Source organism: Denticeps clupeoides, chromosome 17 (genome assembly GCF_900700375.1).
Source record: "Denticeps clupeoides chromosome 17, fDenClu1.1, whole genome shotgun sequence".
NCBI classification, from domain to species: Eukaryota; Metazoa; Chordata; class Actinopteri; order Clupeiformes; family Denticipitidae; genus Denticeps; species Denticeps clupeoides.
Window position 1 is genome coordinate 7392013 of NC_041723.1, and position 21790 is coordinate 7413802.

A 21790-nucleotide genomic window follows, 5' to 3' on the forward strand; every position below is an offset into this window, starting at 1 on the left:
ATTCAGCGATTTAACACTACATTTTGCTCTGGTTTAGTGTCACTTTCACACAGACCTCAGCAAGAACCACCTGATGAGCATGTCTTGTTACCGCCAACACACACTGTTCAATGTAGCGTTTACAGTTGATGGGCCCCTGCAGGTGAAAATGTTTGAAATGCAATACAGCAAATACAAATTATAAATCTGATGCTGTCCCTTACAAATTCTGCTAATCTAAAGCAAATGAAATGCACTTAGATGCAATTGTATGACAAATTATTAAATCACATGCAAACATTAGCTTGTGGTGTAGCATTTGAAGCAGTAGACCAGATAATTAAAGTCCCTAAATAGCGCTGGTTTTGCCTCTATTTAGTTCAGACTACATGATTTTAAGATGGATCACAGAAGGTCTGATCCAAGGCAAAATAGTGTTTGACTGTTTGACAGCAGCCAGTTACCGAGCATGTTAAATATCCGGTCAGGTCACTACTTACGACCATTGTGTCCCTGAGCAAGACACTCAACCTCCAGGTGATTGTAAGTCGGTCGTCTGCTAAAGGCCGTAACCGCAAATTTAGATGTAATGTAGATAGATTGATATTTCATTAATCCCAAAGGGAATTTGAGAATGTGAATGGATTTCCAGTTTGGGGTCTAAGATTTTTACTGAGGAGACTAGTCACAGCACTTGCCTTTATGCAAAGCGAGTCTGTATTACCTTTCCTCACACCAAACACAATATTCCACGAGTGTCACTTGAGATGTGCCGTTAGACTAATTATGGCCAGCATTGTAATGGTCTCCCAGCTGCCCTGCTGGACGTTTCCTGCACAAGTATCATTAACACCCACAATTCACAAAGCTGCCGAGGAATTGCACTCTTGCGAGGTGCGTTCTCAACAATAATATCCACATCACCTCTGAATTATGTGCCGAGGCTGATGCCCTTGTCGCATGATCTTTCAAACCTGGATGACAAATTGCTGCTTGGCTTTCACGAGACGGGCGGTGCAGAGCGTGTAGGCCGAGGAGAAGCTTGTTGCGTGTCGGCGTGCAGCGTGAGCTCTCTGATGAGGGACACTCACGGCACTGTGTTAAGAGAAAATTACCTCTCGTTGGCGTCTACACCATCCATCTACCCTGACTGAAAGCATACGGCAGCCCCAGCTCTCAAATTGGATTGCGTATCTCTCCGGCGTGTGGGAAAGAGATGAATATTACAGCAGCAGAGTCCATATCATTGCCCACCTGCCGCTGGGACACAGGTCACGATAAATGTTGACAAAAAGGACCCGGCGGTTATGAAAAGTGAAATACGTCTCTGCCCTCAAGGACAGACACTTGGAGCGGGACATTGGTTCGATTGTGACGTAATCAAAGCTTGCTGCAAAACGTGCAATATGTCACGTGACAGGTCAGGTGACTGTCACAGGACCAGGAAACAGGTGGGTCCATTCATAAAATAATCGTCACCATGATCAGCTCTGCTCAGTTCTAATCCAGTTGTGACAGCGTGTGCTTAACCTTCAGAGGACCTGCATTCAACTCGACACCCCTATCAACACACATGTGGTACTCCCCGATCTCGCCACATTCATCTTCTGACGTCTGTTGTGAAGTGGCATGACACAATCGAAGTGACCTCAGCACGTGCAGATTGCCAGTCACGCACACGAAAAAGGAAGTCCCACATACACCCCAATGAAAGCCCCCAGGATTTACGGCCCTCTCTCCATTCATTATTTCTGCTTTCTATCCGCTGTCAAGGTTGAGGGTGTGCCACCACAGCCAGAGTGGTTAAATTTAGCAACTGTTTGCATTCCCCCCCTCTCCTCCTCTGTTCCCACCCATACTCACTCGCTACTCTTTTGCAGCCAAAAAGCTTCTGGTACCTGAGCGGAAAGCTGGTATCTGAGAAATGTCTGGAATAATAACGCGCCAGGGAAGTGAAATGGTAATGGAAGTGAAATGGTAACAGGAGCACCCCCCTAAACCCCCTTTAGCAGTTCTGCTAATTTATGTCAAATCCAGATGTGCTGAATTAGCTGGTTTTCACTGTGCTTAGTACTTTGTAGGACAACCATTACAGAAGACATGCGTTTTGCAGTGGACGTTTCCAACATGAAACAATGCAACAGGGGCAGTGGTGGCCTAGTGGTTAAGGAAGCAGAGCCGTAATCGGAAGGTTGTCAAATTCCAGACGGCAAAGGTGCCACTGAGGAGCCACTGAGCAAGGTACCGTCCCCACACACTGCTCCCCAGGTGCCTCTCATGGCTGCACACTGCTCACCAAGGTGAAGCGTTAAATACAGTGGACGCATTTTGTTGTTTGCAATGACAGGCAGGTGGGTGACACTGGGAAAAATAAGTGAGCACTGAATATAATTATTTTAGCCCTTATAGCTATATACAGCTGTATAATATAATATAATACTTAAATACTTGAATTGAAGAGAATGCAATAAATGATTTTATAATTGGATTATTAATCCACTCAATGTTAATGGTTATTCTGGTAAAAGTCTGGACTCTTCAAATAAGCTTTTTCTTCTCCTTCACCTCGTAATTGGAAGAGAACTATGAATATAATTATCCCAATTATTTTTGGAGGCGTGACTTGGGGTGTAACTTCAGGGTCCCTTCAGGGTCACCTCACAGCAGATAGGCTCTGTAAGGCTGAAGGGCTTTAATTCCCGGCCAATGCAGCTCTGCACTTTGGGGGGCAGTGGTGGCCTAGCGGTTAAGGAAACGGTCCTGTAATCAGAAGGTTGCAGGTTCGATTCCCGATCCGCCAAGGTGCCACTGAGGTTCCACTGAGCAAAGCACCATCCCCACACACTGCTCCCCGGGCGCCTGTCATGGCTGCCCACGGCTCACTCAGGGTGATGGGTTAAATGCAGAGGACAAATTTCACTGTGTGCATCGTGTGCTGTGCTGCTGTGTATCACATGTGACAATCACTTCACTATTTTTTTTTTTTTTTTAATGAATAAGCTCCACTTGCCTCATCAAGAAATTGTTATTTTTATGAATTTGGTTTTGGCTACAAAATCGGATTTAACTATCCCATAAAAGACATTACTCCATGGGGTACAAGTAGATGCATGCAAAGGTATGTAATTCACCTGTATATCAGTTTGTATACGAGAAAGGACTGTACATTTCCTCATGACGAGTTATACATACTATATATTTTTTTGCTTTAGTGCGGTTTAGAGAAGAGCAAGACAATTACTACCTGCGCTGAAACAATCCAGAAGACAGCACCACTGACTGATCCTCTTTTTTAATCTAGTTACTACATTTCACACAATCACAAGGGGCAACACATATAGGGGAATTGGTTTTATGGGGTTAATGAGATAATACAGTACAGAACAGTGACTAATGTAATTAGAATTAAACACATAGTAATTAGTGCTACCTGTGTTAATATGTTAACATTTGCAAATAGTTTGGAAGCTGCAATTTTGCTTTTAACGCAAATTAATCTGGTATGCTGATCCCATGCTGAGGTTACTATTCAGTATACCATCAAAACCAGGTTGTTATTGTATGTTCCATGAACAGCCTGCTGAATATAATAATAGATTGTTGTTTCCTGCTCGTCATGATTCATTTCAGCCAATTGTTGCAATTTACTGAATTTGTTTTTTTAAAAAACAAATAGTAATATAAGCAAACCCATATGTTAGGAAATAAATTTAATATGTCAGTTTTACATTTTTTATGTAGTGCATATTAAGTTAGAATTAGGCACATAATGCATTTAAAATAGATGCACACAATAACAGAAAATCATTACATATTTATTTTCTGTAATAGCATCTTACTATATTAAATCTGTATGTTTCCGTGGGTGGTTTATGTATGCATAAACTATGAATTCCTGCTGTGGAGTCAAAATGACTGTGGATCTCTGTTCTGACGCTGACAGTGAATCTCTTTTAACAATTTAAAAATGCAAAATAATAATGCTTAGGTGATGATGTGTGGAGGAAAATATTTAAAAGGCCCAGGTTTCAGCACCGCAGACAGCGCTACAGATACTTTGCAACTAAACTCTGTGTCTAAGGCTGCATGGTGGCGTTTAAAAACGTAGCCTCACGCCTCAGAACCTGGATCAGACCTTGTGGGTCTGGAGTTTACATGTTTTCCCCACATTTGGTTCTCCGGTTTCCTCCCAAAATCCAAAGGCATGTACTTTTGGTGAGCGGATCACCCTGTAGGTGTGTGTTTGTAAGTGTGTGTGTGTGTGTACACTGCGGTGAGACGGCACCACACCCAGGGTTCGAGCCAGGGTTTCAGATGGGTTCCAGCAGACGTGACCCTGCGTAGGACTAAGCAGTTATGGAAAGTGAATGAGTGTGTGAGTACAAGTGTGTGATTCAGGTATTACCTACATTTATAACATGTGTAATAAACAGATGGATTTTATAATATTATTATTAAAGTACTAACATTTTTTATGTTGTGTGTTTCAGGGTTTCACTCCACTGCATGGAACACTCCCACACAGTAGGATATTGTAATCACACGCTCTCCACTTTTACTGAAAACAGAAATATACACATTTCTATGTTTACACAGAGCAAGTTAAATACACACGCAGGAGGTTTTTATATAAGTGTTTTAATGGGTGAAACACAGAAAGCAAGCAGCATCTTGCCACACACTTCATACCTTTATGTAAACATGCCAAGCCCGAAGATGATGATGAGTAAGAGGCCCTTGAACCGACGAGGCCCGTGGTTTGAAGGCTTTCACTCCAGGGCGGAGTGCAGGCTATTTTGGTGTCGTCTTGCTCATCGCTGCTTCAGTGGTTTGCAGCTATGGAATGACAGGCAGTGTCAGGCTGACTGTACGCCTCTAATTGTTGGATTTGGGCATCGTCTGACCTGTGTGCCCTTGTCCTGAACAGATGTCTCTGTGAGATTAAAGGCAGACCAAGGAGTTCAAGGGGTTTTAAATGCTTGCATAACACTGTGATACTGTATGCATGCTATTTAGGGTGTCATTTTTCATTATAGACATTTTGTGACATGAAAGGGCTAAAATTTCCATGTAGGTGAAAGTAGCCAGCAGTGGTCAGCAAAATCATTCCAGCCAACATACAAAGTACAGCCCTGAACCGACTGAACCTCTCACCTGAATGAAATGTAAAAATACATCAATAAATATAAATGTATTCCGTGCAAGTGCCCATGTGTCTTACTAAAAAATAAAAATTTGGACTCCAAGGTTATGAGATTGAGTCCTTGCTTGTGTGTATGGAGTCTGCATGTTGGTTCTTCGGTTTCCTCCTGCCATTCAAAATGACGTGAAATGCCAACTCTGAATTGTCAGTATCTGCCCTTCACCTCCCATTCTCTCCACATCTTCTCTGTTTTTTTAATATTAATATCTGCATTGATGAAGCACCTTTTCCCCATGTATCTTAATGAACATAATTTAACAATAATATTTCATCAGTCTAAACCATATACCCAAACCATCACTTACTTGACTCCTGCCTTCAGGGAGAAGGTACAGGTTGATCTGGGTAAGGGACTACCTGCATGATGAACAGCTTCCCCCCCAGAGCAGTCAAGAGGCTTAGTATAAAAAATGCACCAGCTCACATCCTTCCCAGCAGCCCCTGCACAACACCAGACTCCGGAATTCCACTACATGCCGTACTCCGCACATCAACCATTTGTGCTGAAAGTGCAACATCTGCGCATGCCACATTCCTTTCAATCGTTCATGCTTTTCTCAACTGAGTTCGTTTTACTGTGACCATGCATATTCATATTTTTAACTATAAGTCTATGGTAAATGAATATTGTCCTGAATGAGAAAAAGGTGCATGCAGGATGGTCTGAACCGGGTAGGCAATACCACTTATGTACCCATAACCATGACCATCGATCCTTGGTAAAACCTGTGTTATATACTTTAATTGGAAAAAGATGACGGTGGAGCACATTCGGCCATCCGACCAAGTGTCCAAACTACTGCAGACTGTGAAAAATAGGTAAAGAGCAGCAAAACGTCCAGTTATATTCTTGAAGCAGTTGAGTAAATCTATGAATCTTTGTGGCCACGACACATGGTGGTGTGGAAGAAAGTGCCATTTGCCTAAATAAATATGTCACGCAGCATTTACCAGACGCCCTTATCCAGAGCGACTTACAACCAGTAGTTACAGGGACAGTCCCCCCCTGGAGCAACTTAGGGTTAAGTGTCTTGCTCAGGGACACGATGGTATTAAGTGGGGTTCGAACCCGGGTCTTCTGGTTCATAGGCGAACGTTTTACCCACTAGGCTACTACCTCCCTATACACAGATGAACCTGAGCCCCCAAAATGCCCGAATAAACCTGATGTGCGTCAATGACAGAGACATCATGTGTTGGGGGGCAGTTTACTGTTCACTCTTAACTAAGAGCTTTGTTGTAACTAATTGATGTAAATAACAATTTTTAAAAAATCTTGGTCTTATTTCTCTCGGTCTTATTCGCCCCAGCAGCGTCTCTCCCGGGGATTTTATTCTTTTTTTTTTTTTTTTTTTTACCTCGGAGTGGCATCACGAAGAAAAGCCGCCCCCCCCCCCCACGCGCCACGCCACGCCACGCCGCGGATTTGGAAGGAGGATCCCGTCAACCCACCACAGCACCGCAGCCGACGCGACGTCCTCCTCCGGATCACGCCGAGCGGCGGCGCGCCACGTCACGCCGCGGCCCTTTTTAATGGGCTTTTCTTTTCTTTTCTTTTTTCCTGCGTGATCGTCCCCGCCTCGTCGGGGGAACGGCGAAGTTCGGCATGCCGGCTCCCGATTTCTCGCCGGACCTCGCCGACTGGACCCGTCCTGGCCGATCGGTAAGAGACGATCGGTAAGACCGACGCGCGAATCTCGCCCGCGACGCGTGTCACACTCGCGCCACGAGATCGCGTGCACGCGCACCTGTTTCTTTTTTCTGTTTATTCTGATTTAATTTTAATTGTCAAATTTACGAAACCCTCTGCTGCTCAGCGCAGCGCTGGTGGACATCAGCACGCCGTCCAACTGTTCCTCCGTGGCCAGGTCTGCGTGCGAGGCGACGTCCCGTTCCACGGCGAGTCCGGGTCTCGAAGCGAACTGTCACCAAGTCGGGAGTGACGGGGAGATGTCGCGTCCCTCGCGGTTTATTTTGACCGACAGAGACGTGCTTTTGATGAGCGATGAACAATTCTAAACCTTCTGGAAATAAAGTTGTCGTTATCAATGCGCCACAGTCGTGGGTCAGAAAAGCTTCTGTGTGATCGATCATTTTGATTTGCAGGGAATGTGTGCTGTCTGGTGCGTATGTAGAAGCAATAAGAACCCTCCCAATTGTCTTATAATAATCGATAAGCGCATGAGGGTCGGCTGCTGTTCGTGAAGAAGGAAGAAAAACGAACTTTTGTACTTTTGATGCTCTGCACTGTGCGCCAGGCCTGAGCATGCATTTACATTTTACATTTACAGCATTTATCAGACGCCCTTATCCAGAGCGACTTACAATCAGTAGTTACAGGGACAGTCCCCCTGGAGCAACTTAGGGTTAAGTGTCTTGCTCAGGGACACAAAGGTAGTAAGTGGGATTCGAACCCGGGTCTTCTGCTTCACAGGCAAGTGTGTTACCCACTAGGCTACTACCACCCAGCATGCAGCAGCTCGCACCTCAGAAGTGCTGCAAGCACAGTCTGGGCAAGGACGACTGCTGGAGGTGTGTTGATGTGTGTGTGTGTGTGTGTGTGTGTGTGTGGGGGGGGGGTACCGCACGCTCCAGAGTTTGAGTTTCCGTGCCGCCGGCGCTCCAACGTCACCCGAGAAGCCGGAACACATTTCCAGGTTCATCGAAGGCAGGCGTCGCATACAGAAGAAAGTTCAAGCGTGCGCTGCACTTCCACTAAACCATCTCCATTTTGCAGGTTTGACTTCCAATTTGGCGTTCTGATTGGCCGAGAGGTGTGACAGCGTTACGATAACGTAACTCTCAGGGTCCCAGCGTGTGTCCAGGCGCTGTCTGGAGCATTTGCGTCAGAGGTGAACTGCGCAAATGTTTGTAAAGTCTTCATTGTCATTCATTCGTGGTGATGTAGTCCCAATAATTTGCTCAGGTCGTGCTGAATCACGCTTGACATAAAGTACGATGCCAACAGATAACAGAGATGCATTTTAATTTATTTCCATCGCAGACAGAATGGCTACAGTAGAGTGGGTGCTGCAGTAGAGTCCTCAATCTGAAAAGCCTCTGCTGATCTCCTCACGAATCCCTTTTCAAGAGAGAGCAAACGTAATCTGACAAGGGAAGCGCGGGTCCGTATTGTTCTGCAAACAATTAAACGTCTGACAGAAGCCAGCGCAGAACAGCCCAGCCGGCAAGAACGGTAATTAGCTGCCCCATTTTAATCTGCTGTGGATGTGTTTGGACGCCAGGTTTGTCTGGCATGTGGGATCGCCCCCGCGCCACTGCCACGGGGCATCGGTGCCCTCCGCCGACCGCGGGGAATAGCGGATTAGGGTTGGAGGTGGAACTTTACTTCCACTTCTGACTTCCTCCCTCCCTCCTTCTCTCTCTGCATAATCTGTGGAATCTAGTGTGAATCTATCAAAGTACGTTTTTATAGTGATACCATAATGATATGAAACATTAATATTTCTGCTCCGTGGCGAACACTGTCTAATAATAAAATAAATAAGTCATAACAGTGCCTCACAGTGGCATAATTTAAGTTATTATGTAGACCAAAGAGTTATGTTTTGTAATGAGAACCTTACTGAGTGAAAGGGGATCAAAACAAATTGGATCACCATGAGCTCATAAAAAACCCAGGTCAGGTAGGTCAGCTAGAGGCCCTCGGAACTTCGTGGCATGGCACGTCATGTGACGTTAGACAGCCAATCACAAGCAACTTGCTCAAAGCTCACACGATTTAAAAATTGGCACTGTCAGGTAATTGAGTTTTTAGTACTCCGTAGTATCGGAGTGTTTCAGTCAGTACTACAAAGCACTGAAGTTCAGTACCCACCCTAATGTGTTATACGCAGTGTTGGGAAGTAACGGAATACATGTAACGGAGTTACATATTTAGAATACAAATTATGAGTAACGGTACTTCGTTACAGTTACTGTTTAAATGAGCGATAATCAGAATACAGTTACTTTGTTGAAATAAATGGATTACACGGCGTGGTTTTCCTGTTTCATATGTTGTCCTAATCAGGAAGAGGGTCATTGAAAATGCTGTTTTTTTTCCTTGTGCAAGGCTACTTTTTAATTTAACTAAGTGATGGAATATGTTGGTGACCATAACAGTAAATACTTTTCAATGGCATATTTTATGTTTGTCTAATACTCTTCCAGCTATATAAATAAAGAAATGGGTAAGGAAAAACACGGCTTTTTTATTATCTGGGATTGCTACATTCATGTAGTTGTAAAAAGCATGACAATATGTTAAGTAATCCAAAGTATTCAGAATACGTTACTCACATTGAGTAACTTAATGGAATATGTTACAAACTACATTTTGGAGCATGTATTCTGTGATCTGTAACGGAATACATTTTAAAAGTAATCTTCCCAACACTGGTTATACGATGTACCCACCCATTACAGAATGCGATGATTTTTCACAGTGCTAGAGCTTGCAGTAAAATGGGCGAAGAGCCACATCACCCATGTACAGAATTAATGAATTCAAAATGTGAAAAAAACATGTCAATATGGATAAAAACGTTGTGGTAACAATGAGTAACTTCTCCCTAATCAGTAATGCAATGTCTTTAGCCTATAATTTTCTATACCTTTCCCCACAATTCCGAGCTACATTTATCACGACAGTCGGGAAAGGTCCCACCGACCATGTTTCTGGCAATATTAAATACTGTGTGTATTGACTGACAAGTTATGGTCAGTTAAGGAAACTAGGAAACTATAACTGTGTAATTAGCTAATGAAGCACTTTCAGAATAGATTTTTCCCCAATAAAATTTATCATCAGAACGGAGTGATTACACTGCAGACCTACCGTGGCGCTGCTGGCTGCGAAGACACAGCTCTCCGTCACGGGAAATAATATAAGCGCTGCTGCCCCAGAGCTCTCCAAGGCAGGAAGTGAAATCAGTTCACATGAAGAAGCGTTTAAAGGTGAAACCGCTGCTGATGAATGGAGGGTGGATGAGGACAGGAAGTGGAAGCGTTCTTCAGGGAGAGCGAAGATCTGTGGATGTCTGCACCATCTGTCCCATTCACTGAGTCACATTTTGTGGGCGCGCAGCGTGGCTCTCCAGAAGGCTTTGTTGTGACATAGACAGACTGGTTGAGACAAATGAATCCACTGAAATTCTGAACTGTTTTCCCCATCAAGATGGATGTGAACATTTGCCTTCAAGTACACAAATTAAGTTATCTGACGGACAAACCGTCAGTCGGCTACAACATGGCATTTTAAAAGCTCAGGCTGAGTGCGAGCAAATGGAGAAGATTCATATGGGTATTATTACTCAGATGCATATGTTGTTGTGAGAAAGTGAAGTGATTGAGAAAGTGAGAAAGTGTATCTACATATTAAAGGAATCACCTGAAGATGTAGGAACTCGTTTTTGAGGGACATTTTTTTAACGAGAGATTTTTTTGTCATAATGGCATGGAAGTCTTCCAGGATGAAGATGAAAGTGAAGTGATTGTCACATGTGATACACAGCAGCACAGCACGCGGTGCACACAGTGAAATTTGTCCTCTGCATTTAACCCATCACCCTGAGTGAGCAGTGGGCAGCCATGACAGGCGCCCGGGGAGCCGTGTGTGGGGACGGTGCTTTGCTCAGTGGCACCTTGGCGGATCGGGATTCTGATTACGGGGGCCGCTTCCTTAACTGCTAGGCCACCACTGCCCCCAATGCCCTCATCCGTAGAATGAGGACATTGAAGATGTCCTCATCAGTAGAATAGTAGTGTCACTTAATGAAGTAAGATAGAAAATGACATGACCCTCTTGGGAGATGACTGACAAATGATACGAAAAGAGAAAACAAATGACATGGACTGTCACGAATGCGTAGAACGATCATCTACAGAGAGAGTTGAAGGTCACTCTCATTGGCTGATATTAAGCATTCTGTTTATTGAGGGGTGTCGACAGGTAAAGAGGGAACTTTAAACACTTAGGGATCGACTTTGGGAAAAGGGGACATGGAAACGCACCAATGACTGAGACATACCCTACACCATGCAAGACACCGAGACTAACCGAATCAAGAGCGGCAGAGCACACGACGTAACTCCCCTCGCTCAGACTGGTTCTGGTTCAGTCACAGAACACTGGCACAGGAACTCCTTTATCGTTCTGTGTCCTGGGGGTTAGTGTCGGGCGTGCGTAGTTCCGTCAGGCTCTGCCGTGATTGGCCAAAAAAGGCTTGTAACTATTTTTAAAATGTAAAAATGTAGAACGATGCTTACCGTCATCCGTGTGTTTTAAGAAATGAAATCAGCACATAAAGTTAGAAAAAAAAAAGTGTCGAAATGTCACTTAAATGGTTCTTGGCACTTGATATCATGCAGCAATCAGTGATCAAACATTTTCAAACATGGTGACCTCCAAACCAGAGCCTATTTATCATGTATCACCATCAAAACATTAAATGTGGGAACATCTTTTGGAAAAGTTGTGTCCATCCTTTTTAGCCATCTAGTGATATGTGACATTTTAAGGCATCATGAAACAAATTTCCCGTGAGCCATTCTGCATAAATTATGCATCTTTTTTTTTTTTCGCTTTTTGTATTGCCTGGACAGAAATGATTCGTGGCATTTCACTTTCCTCTCAGAAACTGCAACTAATTATCGACCTTGATCATCAAATGCCACGGGAGATGCCTTCCATCGGAGAGAAAGATTGAATCGAGGGGCTATAATTATGCGGACGCCACTAGTGCTAACATTAGTGATAACAGTAATGAGGTACCTGTCATCCGTCAGCTCTTCAGTGTACACGTCCCATCAGCGCCTAGATCAGGGCACAGCAGGGACTCAGCACTTCATATTCAACCCATGGAAGATATTATATTATTATTTTTTCTTGTTGGATCAGCCCTCCCCGCCAGCTCCGGCTGTGCACGGGGGTCACGTGAGACGAGGGAGGGACAGCAGCCACGTCTCTGTTTTCATTCGGAGAGCTGGCTTATGGGATTGTTTGTTCCCCACCTGGATATGGGCTGCTGTTGAACGTGGCACATTAAAATCCTGGGTCCGATGGAAAAACTGATTTTCTTTTTTCTTTTACCCCCTTTCTAAACCAGCCACTTAATGTGTTTGTCATAACCGTCAGCCTGTCTTGTCTGAAGTGACTCACTATCTCATTTGACTCATTTTGTGTGGGTCGCTTTTCATTGCTGCCGTTTTTTCCTCGCTGTACGTCCTGTGAGTGACAGGATGAGATTGCTTTGGGTGATTGCTGGTCTTGCTCGTCAGTTCTGCACGAGCGTTGATGGAAACTTAGAGGGAAATTATCACTGAAGAGGAAGAGATGTAAAATGTGCACATTTTAATATTCTCAGTAGTCTTCGTAAAAATTTTTTTAAATTTATTTATTTATTTATTTTTTACCTGTGATGGTGTGATTTCTCCTTATCTGATGTCTTCAGGCTGCACCATATTACAGAGAGAGGTGAACCTTCCCTGGTCTCCACTTTCGATTCGATTTCAATTATCAATGCATCTATTATCAATTTTTTTGACATTACTTTACATTATGTTTTCAGATAAGTCAGTGAGATGAGAGTTGGACATTTGAACCAGGCATTTTTCTGGCGTTCACGGCATCATGTGAGTGTGGACTGAACGGCGGCTGTTTTTCTGTTCAGTCAGCTGCGCGTTCGGGTGGCATCAACTAAACACAGCATGCAATGTTTTGTTGGCGTCAAATTTAGCTGAAATTCCGCCAAACGTTGCACAGCATTGAGCGTTAAACGCCGCCGAGCATTAAACCGCGACAGTCAAACACCAATCAAATGCAGTTACAGATCACAGCAAAAAAAAAAAAAAAAAATCGCAGCAATTTCAACATCCCTAATTTCAGCCCACTAACAGTAGTGGCCGTCACCCTCCGGTTGGAGAATTCCGGTGGAAATCCACTCATCAACCTTCTCTTCGTCGTATGCAGAATATGGCGGCAAAAAAAACAGATTGGGGGGTTGCAACAGTTCTCCAAATTCAGGGCTTGGTTGTCACGCAGCAGCCTTGCTCAGACTCTGTGACGCGCCACCAGCGCCTTTCAGAAGTTCAGAAGCTGTAGGAAACAGAAGCACAGCGCTGTGCGTTTTCTCCGGGGCTGAAATGAAACGATGCCGCTCAGAGACAGGAAGTAAAATGATAAAAAAAAGGCAAAAAACAAGCGCTCTACTGTGTCTGATGTAATTCAAATTTCTGACCTTCTTTGAGATACAGCTATTTCAATTGCCCGCTAGTTAATACCATAAATTATGCCTCATTTTTACTTTTTGAATTTGATCCAGGACAGACATGATTTACGGCATTTCATTTACTCTGACATTTTCCTCTCAGAAACTGCAACTAATTATTGATCTTGATCATCAAATGCCATGGGAGATGCCTCCATCATAAAGAAGGGGCACTAATCATGCTAACATTAGTGATAACAGTAATGAGGTTCCTCGGGTACCTGAGGTACCTGTTCTACCATAATTCTATTTTATACCCTTCTTGACATATTTCAGTGGAAAATGATCCACTTGTTAATTGATCACAGATGGCAAATTATGAAAAATAAAATGAAATGCAGTCGCCTGAATGTAAAATTGCAATTTTGGTTGCAACATGACACAGAACTGATGTTGCCAGTTCCAAATGTAGAACCCTCGAGTTGGCACTGGGGTAAGTGAGTGAAATGTCATGAGCAAAAATTCTGTATCTTCAGCTTCACCATACCCTGGGCCTTCAATCCCCCACCATCTGGTCATGTGAACTGTCCCACTGGACCACAGTTCTTTTGTAAAATGTGTTCTGCTGTGGGCTAATTCTGCAGGGCTTGAGGATGCAAGGAATTGGCAGCTCCTCATACCCATTGGATGTGAAGTGATTATCGAGTCAGTGTGTGTCTTTTTTGACTTTCATGAATAATGAAGAACCTTGATTGCCAAGTGTTATTAACTGTAGCCTTATGTGAAAATATTTCCACACACACACACACACACACACACATATATATATATATATATATATATATATATATATACACACACACACACACACACACACACACACACACACACACACACACACACACACAGGCCAAAAGTTTGGACACACTTCATTCAATGTGTTTTCTTTATTTTCGTGACCATTTACGTTGGTAGATTCTCACCGAAAGCATCAAAACTATGAATGAACACATGTGGAGTTATGTACTTAACAAAAAATAATGTACGTGGAGTTATGTACTTAACCATCTCTGAAGGTAAAAGGAAGACATTCATCTAGACTCTTCTCCGTCTTGGCCCCTCGTTGGTGGAATGAACTTCCCCTCGAGGTCAGAAGAGCTCAGTCTCTGAGCATTTTCAAATGGCAGCTCAAGACCTTCCTCTTTAGAGAATATTTAGATTAACTTGTAACCTTCTTATTGTCGAACTTATGTACAGAATCTACAACAAGAGTGAATAAAAAGATTGTATTCATCGTTGGGGGTCCTAATGAACCAGAACTGTTCACTTCATTGATGGTAACTTGAAAGCAAGTTGTAAGTCGCTCTGGATAAGGGCGTCTGCCAAATGCCTTAAATGTAAAGGTAAAAAAAGGTGAAATAAGTGAAAACATGTTTTATATTCTAGTTTCTTTGCTCTGATTACTGCTTTGCACACTCTTGGCATTCTCTCGATGAGCTTCAAGAGGTCGTCACCTGAAATGCTTTTCCAACAGTCTTGAAGGAGTTCCCAGAGGTGTTTAGCACTTGTTGGCCCCTTTGCCTTCACTCTGCGGTCCAGCTCATCCTAAACCATCTCGATTGGGTTCAGGTCCGGTGACTGTGGAGGCCAGGTCTCCACTTTTTGTTAAGTACATAACTCCATATGTGTTCATTCATAGTTTTTATGCCTTCAGTGAGAATCTACCAATGTAAATGGTCATGAAAATAAAGATAACACATTGAACACATTTTTTGTTCTCTGTGATTTCTGAAAAACAGAACACCGCTGCAGAAGCATTATTACTACAGTTTTGTAATCATAACCATAAGCAGCCCTCTTTGTGGGACTTTGGGGAATTTTGGCAGCCCTCTGCAGCGAGCGTTGGGGAGACGGTAATGGCTGGTAATAGGCAACCTGTCAGGAGAGAGAACTCTTCAGAAATCAAAGGAGCATGCCAAAAGTTCCCCATGAAATATGCATCGCTACCAGTGAAATAAAGAACAAAGTGTGTGTGTGATGTCAGGAGGGGATATCGGAAGCGGTTACTTATTAAACAGCCGCCCCTCCAGCAGCGGCTGTTTAGAGCGGTGGGGGTGCGCCGAAGTTTCGGGAATCCCGGCGAGCGGGCTGGTGATGGCTCTCGCTGTAAACATGACAGACGAGCAGCATGGTGACGCGCTACCTCTGTTGCGGCTCTCACGTGTGCCTCCCTGGACATGATATGTCCTGTAGATGGACAACAGACACTACGGAACAAATGCAACTGAGAAAGAGTTCAGCTCACAGATCGTCAGGGCAACAGCGGTCACGTCACCTTGACTGAGATCGTACTTAGCCGGTATGATTTGAAATCCAGTTGTGCCGGTCGTTTGACTATTTTTAAACTGCAGAAATTGCTCTGAAATGGCTTCAAGGGGGGAGAGAAGTCAGAGTTGAAGAATTTTAAAGGTATTTGTGCCTCACATCTGTTCTTATCTTTTAGGTTGACAGGTATTTATTTCTTTTTTTGCTGCTGTGCCCTGAATATCGGAATTTCAAACGCACCTTGTGTGAAAAATGGTAATTGTGGAATTGTGGAAATTGGTAGTCTGGTTGTATGGTGGTAGTATGGTGCTATACTTCCATCTAATCTAGAGGGTAAAAAAACAGTAAATATTGTTCTGTATTGTTCCAGTTATCCTCTCTAACATTATTGGTACATAATAAATGAAATGGAAATAGAACATAAAAATATTTTTTGTCTGGAAATCAGCTCGATCCATCACTTCAAGAATGTCCTCTGAGAACATTACATTTTTGAAACCCCTAACCTACTGACACGCCCTTTATGCTCTTCTTAAAACTTCATTCACTTTGATTTCAGTGGCACCTTTATTCCTCCCACTGTCCTCAAGCTCAAAAGCTACTCTTAATCTGTAAAATGCTTTGATGAAAGAGTCTGGTAAATGATTTTAATGTAATTACATCTAATTGATGTTCTTAATGTGTTTTTCTTAGCGCTTTTTATTTTTACTTTTTAAAGAACAGTTGACTTTGTGTAGGACCATGTATTCACTTTACATTTGAGGCAGTCAAGTGAGTTCTTTGGCCATGCAGATAAACTGATCATCATGATGGGAGGTTCACCCAAATCCCTGATCTGGGCTTTTTACGGCCTATCAGAAACTTTGAATTATTGAACCATGTGCTGTTTTTTTCTCCTCTTTTGGAGTAATTTAGGAACAATTTTAGCTGTTAAAGCCTGACTGTTCCCCTTTAATCATTTGGCCCAGTGGACCTTTTTTCACTCTGCACTACATTTGCATCCCAAGGCCCTTAATTTTGCAAGCCCTGCAGGCTTGACCTTAGATTATAATTAGTTCTGTCCAAGAACCCCTGTCCGTTCAGTGGTCACTGGGGTACGGGGCTCACTGTGGCTTTAATAGCAATGATGCAACACGGGGCCACAGAGGAAGGGAGGCTGCTGAGAGTTGGTAATGCGAACACAGAGATGGAAAAAAAAAAAGGGTGGGGGGGGCCTTGTGTCAGCGGCCGTTTGTGTTGTGATGAATGTTTACAGCGCTTCTCTGAGAGCCAATTATCTGCCCGTGTGTGAGTTATGGAGATCATTTTGGAGGGTGATGGCCCCTGCACTCACTCTCTGGCTGCAAGGAGGAGACACTGCTGGCACTGGCGCTGCCAGGTAAGAGAGGCCGCGGTCTGGCCATTACATCCCCTCGATGTCTGCCACTCTCGCCCATCCATTCGGCTCTTTTGACTCTGGGAGTTTTCTGCACTTTTCACATCAACAGACAGTGTCTCCATGTGGCTTCACATTCATATTCATATATTACTCAATTATGAACAACAGATAATGCCCAGTAACACAGTAACGCTGTGTAATAATAATATAGTGATATAATATAGTGACAACAACTTATGGATGAATGTTTTAAAAATGCTCCATAATTTATTCTTCTTAAAATCCCTCTTCTGTGTGGGGGCGGGGCTCTGCCGTGGGTGGTTGAGTGGACTGACACATGCGACTCTCCACCCTGCCTGTACGCCACCTGGCTCTAGGGCAGTGACTATAGTGGAGAAGCTCAGCGCTTCTCCCAGCCAGGGTTCCGCCGATCTGTGTCACTGAGGTTCAGTAGATTTATGACCCTCAGAACAAAGCCCTGACAGCCATGGAGGCGGCTGCCATAAATCAGACAGAAATGGGTCAAACCGGGACAGCTGTTTTACGCTCGCGCCGGTAAAAGAAAAAAAAAATTGGTTCCTAGATGACGGACGTCTCCATCCTGACACTTTTACTGAGCACTGTTTACTTTTAATGACCCTCTCATTATTTACTGCTTAGTGAGGCCAGTCGCGGTAAAAAAGCTGAAGAAGGTGGGTATGCGTGTGTTTACTTCTTCCCAGGCCCCAGAATTCCTGGTAACTTGGGTGTTGGACTGGGACTTACCCGGGGTGGCACAGACAATGTTCACTCGCAAATTAATTGTGACATAATGACATAAAGTGAAGTGATTGCAGCACTGCAGCACAGCACACGGTGACACGGCGAAATGCGTCCTCTGCTTTTAACCATCACCCAGCACCTGTCATGGGCAGCCATGACAGGTGCCCGGGGAGCAGTGCTTTGCTCAGTGGCAGCTTGGCCGTTTGGGACTCAAACCGGCAACCTTCTGATTACAAGTCTGATTCCTTACCCGCAAGGCCAACCGCTACCCCTAATGAGCTTGGATTGACAAAATTATGAATGAAATATGCTATATTTGGAATCACCCCGCCTCCCTCTCTCCTCCCCTTTCGACAGGTGTTAGACCCAGCAGCAGCAAGCAGGCACACCGAGTACCTCGCGCTCATGTCCCGCTTATATGGCCTTATTATGTCCACTTTCAGTAGAAACTGCCCAGATATTGTTTGATCCGGTATACGGTTATGCTATTTGTTGATGTATCTGTCAAAAGTTTATGAAACAGCTTCCTGCTGCAGTCCCTTTGCTATATTACCTACATGTTACCCTTTCAAAAGCAGTTACATTTAAATTATATACCGCAATATGTATTGTCTACCGTCTATGGTTAAATATGTATCGCAATATGAATTTTTTGCCATACCTCTCAGCCCTAATTTATACACAACCTATTTTAGTTTTGAGTGGCCCAGGGCTTTTAAACTGATGCCATTCATCATTCCAATGCCCAGTTCCCATGTAAAAGTTTCAGTGAAAACAGTGTTGGGCCAGACAGGTAACAGTCCAGTTTAATAGTTCAAAATGTTTAATGGGCTCAGATATCATCACCATATACAGATTTAAAACATTTATTTCTGAAACAGATTTCCTGGCTGTACACCTGACTGAACTTTACCTCCTACAGGTGCAATATGGGTATTGCAACCTGCTGAGCAGTACTAAAGGTGAAACAGGCGCTAACCTCAGCGTGGTGTTATATTTTGTGAGCTGGTTATTAGATGCCGCTCCAGCTAGTCAAAAAATCTCAGACGACTGCAAAGCCATCCGCGGAAAGCAGGAGTTGCACCTCACAAAATGAGGGCGCCCTTACTCCTGCAAACAGGGAATAGAGAACTAATTGGTGCCCGTGCAATCATCATGCCATGGCAGCATGGGCGCATGCGCAAAAAAACACTGCCATGCCGCCCTGGGCAACCGCCCATGTCGCCCATATTAAAAACCACCACTGATGCTGACCACTCATTCACTCACTGACTCATTCAGTCACTCACTCACTTCTTCTACGATCCATTTTTCTTTTATGATAAATACAGATACAAAGACTGAAAAGGTAAAGTCTCCTTCTGCATTTGTTGATCATCCTTAATCGACTCCTCTTGCTTGTATCGCATCTCTTTTTCAACTGTGAATGTGTTCTGTTGGGCTTTTCTGCTGGACCGTGATGCCTTCACCGCTGATGAATAAAGCACAACAGCCGCTGAAATGATTATTTACGAGACAGTGCAGCAACATCTGTTCAGCGCTTTTCCCTCTGCTGCATTTCACATGCGTCGACATGTGTGTCAATGCGATAAAGAGCAGTCTTCCATCAGTAAACCAGAAGGCTGCAATGAATGATAAACTGCTTTTCTAGCAGCAGTTGTAGATTCTTTCTCTTGATATTTGTTGAATAATTTTGTCTGATGGATTTTTTTTATTAAACTTACAACTGTGTTAGAGCAGCAAAAATCAATTTCATAGTACTCTAACATCTGATAAATGACTGCTGTCAAGACCAAACCTTCAAGAAAACAAACTGGAGTCCTTTCAAGTTTCACAAGTGCCATATGAAATGCATGCGTGAGCTCTCATAAACCCCCAGTATCGTTTGGGTAATCTCCATTGTAGGTATAGTTTTCAATGCGGTGCGACGCATCCTTCCTGGAGTGGTGGATTTGCATTGCTGTGATGCTAGTGCGGGCGCTGAGAAAACTGTTCTGAAAAAAAAGGTTTATAACTAATGCTAGTTCCAGTGTTATTGAATGGACATTTTTAATAAAAAAAAAACAATGAAAGACTTTAAAAGTAAAATCATAAATGCATCTTTTTTATATTCACTTTGAACATTTATGTTACATCATTATATATTTAATATTGATGACATTAGGGTGTGTCACGACACCCAGGGTCCCGGTGCAGGCGCTTGAACAAGAAAAAACAGTCTATTTCAGTTTACTTCAGGGACAAACAAACATATAGGTATTTACTTCTAGGAAAGGGGAAGTGCAAACGGGGAAAGAAAAGGCTCACTCACACGGGGGACACTCCCCACACACACACCACCTGGAAACACAACACACAACCATAATTAAAAACATGACTGAGGCCATGACTCCGACCTGACATCTGACATCCCCACTCGTACGCACTTACTCCTTTAAAGGAGGGAAATCTGGAGTACGGACTATATTAATGAGTAAAATTACTATTACACCCTAGTAAAAATCTGTTAAGTGGTCTTGTCACAAGGGGAATCCGGTGACGCACTTGCAGACATACTATGGGCGAGGGGACAAGCCGTCGTGCCGGGAGAGGACACTGGACGAGCTGGGGAGGAGGACCGGAGGCGTTTGGTCTGTGAGGGAGAGACTGGCGGGGAATGAGGACGGGGAGGAAGCAGTGGACGCGCCGCAGCGCAGCGGGGAGTGAGTTCGGGATCTGTGGGATTCAGGATGGTCCGGGAGCGTGGACTGGACGGGAGGACGTATTGGTCGGCAGGAAGGTAGGGGAGCATGGATTCACATCTTAACCGAAGGATCAGGCCGGCTCAAGGTCAGGGGCAGGCAATTCTCGAAGTCGGGAGGTCGTAGTTCATGGATCAAAGTATCTTGGTCATGGGTGAGGGAGCTAGCGTCTCTGGTGAGTAATCACATTCAAAGAGAGGACGCGTCACCTCTGGGTCACCTGACTTTTATACACGCCGCCGCCCGCTTCCATTTCCTTTTCCGGGTCGTTGTCTCCCTGGCTGGTCCGGCGCCCTCTGGCGGGCTGGAGGTGCGTTGGCCATGACAGGTCTGTTGTATAGATGTTTTAAACAGTCTACATAATCTTCAAATAATTTTCAGTGAAAAGTGAAAGTGAAGGGATTTTATTTCTGATGCACAGCACAGCATACGGTGACACGGCAAAATGCGTCCTCTGCTTTTAACCATCACCCTTGGTGAGCAGTGAGCAAGCAACCGGGGAGCAGTGTGTGGGGACGGTGCTTTGCTCAGTGGCACCTCAGTGGCACCTTGGCGGATCGGGATTCAAACCGGCAACCTTCTGATAACGGGGGCCGCTTCATTAAACCGCTAGGCCACCACCGCCCCAATAGAGTGTTTTAATTGTCTTATCAAGCTGGCTGATGTTGTCGGATGTCCCCGTTTTGTCTACAGAAGCAGGTACACTAGTCCACATGATGAGATCCAGGCATGCCTTTTTTTTCACCACATCCGTGAAGGTGCTGGCTGCTGAAGGATGTGTGACACAAATCCATCACTAATGCGGTGCTCTGGTGTTCAAATAACGTGCTTTTATCTCACTGGTGCATTACCTAAGCCTCAGGAAATGCAGGTTTGTGTGTGTGTGGTGTTTCTCCCTGCTTCCTTATGCTTACGGAGTTATGTCTATGAACAAATTACATGGCTTTAGTAGTAGTAGTAGGTAACATAGTTAGTGGTTATGCATAATTTCTATACTGTGTCACTTATATTTCATGGACCCGGCATTTTATGACTTCTAACCTTAGAAATGAGAAGGTCGAATCTCTGAGAACGCTAAGTAATACACATCAAACTCTACAGAATGATCATTAGTCATTAGTCATTCACTTAATTTCACTTAAGGTCTATGTGCTTTAATCAGGCATTTGGAGAAAGTTGGCGGCACTGTACA

At 44.0% G+C, this 21790-nt stretch overlaps 1 protein-coding gene across 2 annotated transcripts in view; it reads left to right on the plus strand.

Annotated features, from left to right (window-relative positions):
- Positions 1 to 6612: 6612 nt before the first annotated feature.
- mgat4c (mgat4 family member C) overlaps positions 6613 to 21790 on the plus strand; it is a 98457-nt gene continuing 83279 nt past the window's right edge. The window contains exon 1 of one of the 2 annotated variants that reach the window (XM_028959151.1): positions 6613 to 6859. The gene's annotated coding sequence lies outside the window, so the exon portion shown is untranslated. The remainder of the gene's footprint in view (positions 6860 to 21790) is intronic. The other variant, XM_028959150.1, reaches the window with a different exon arrangement.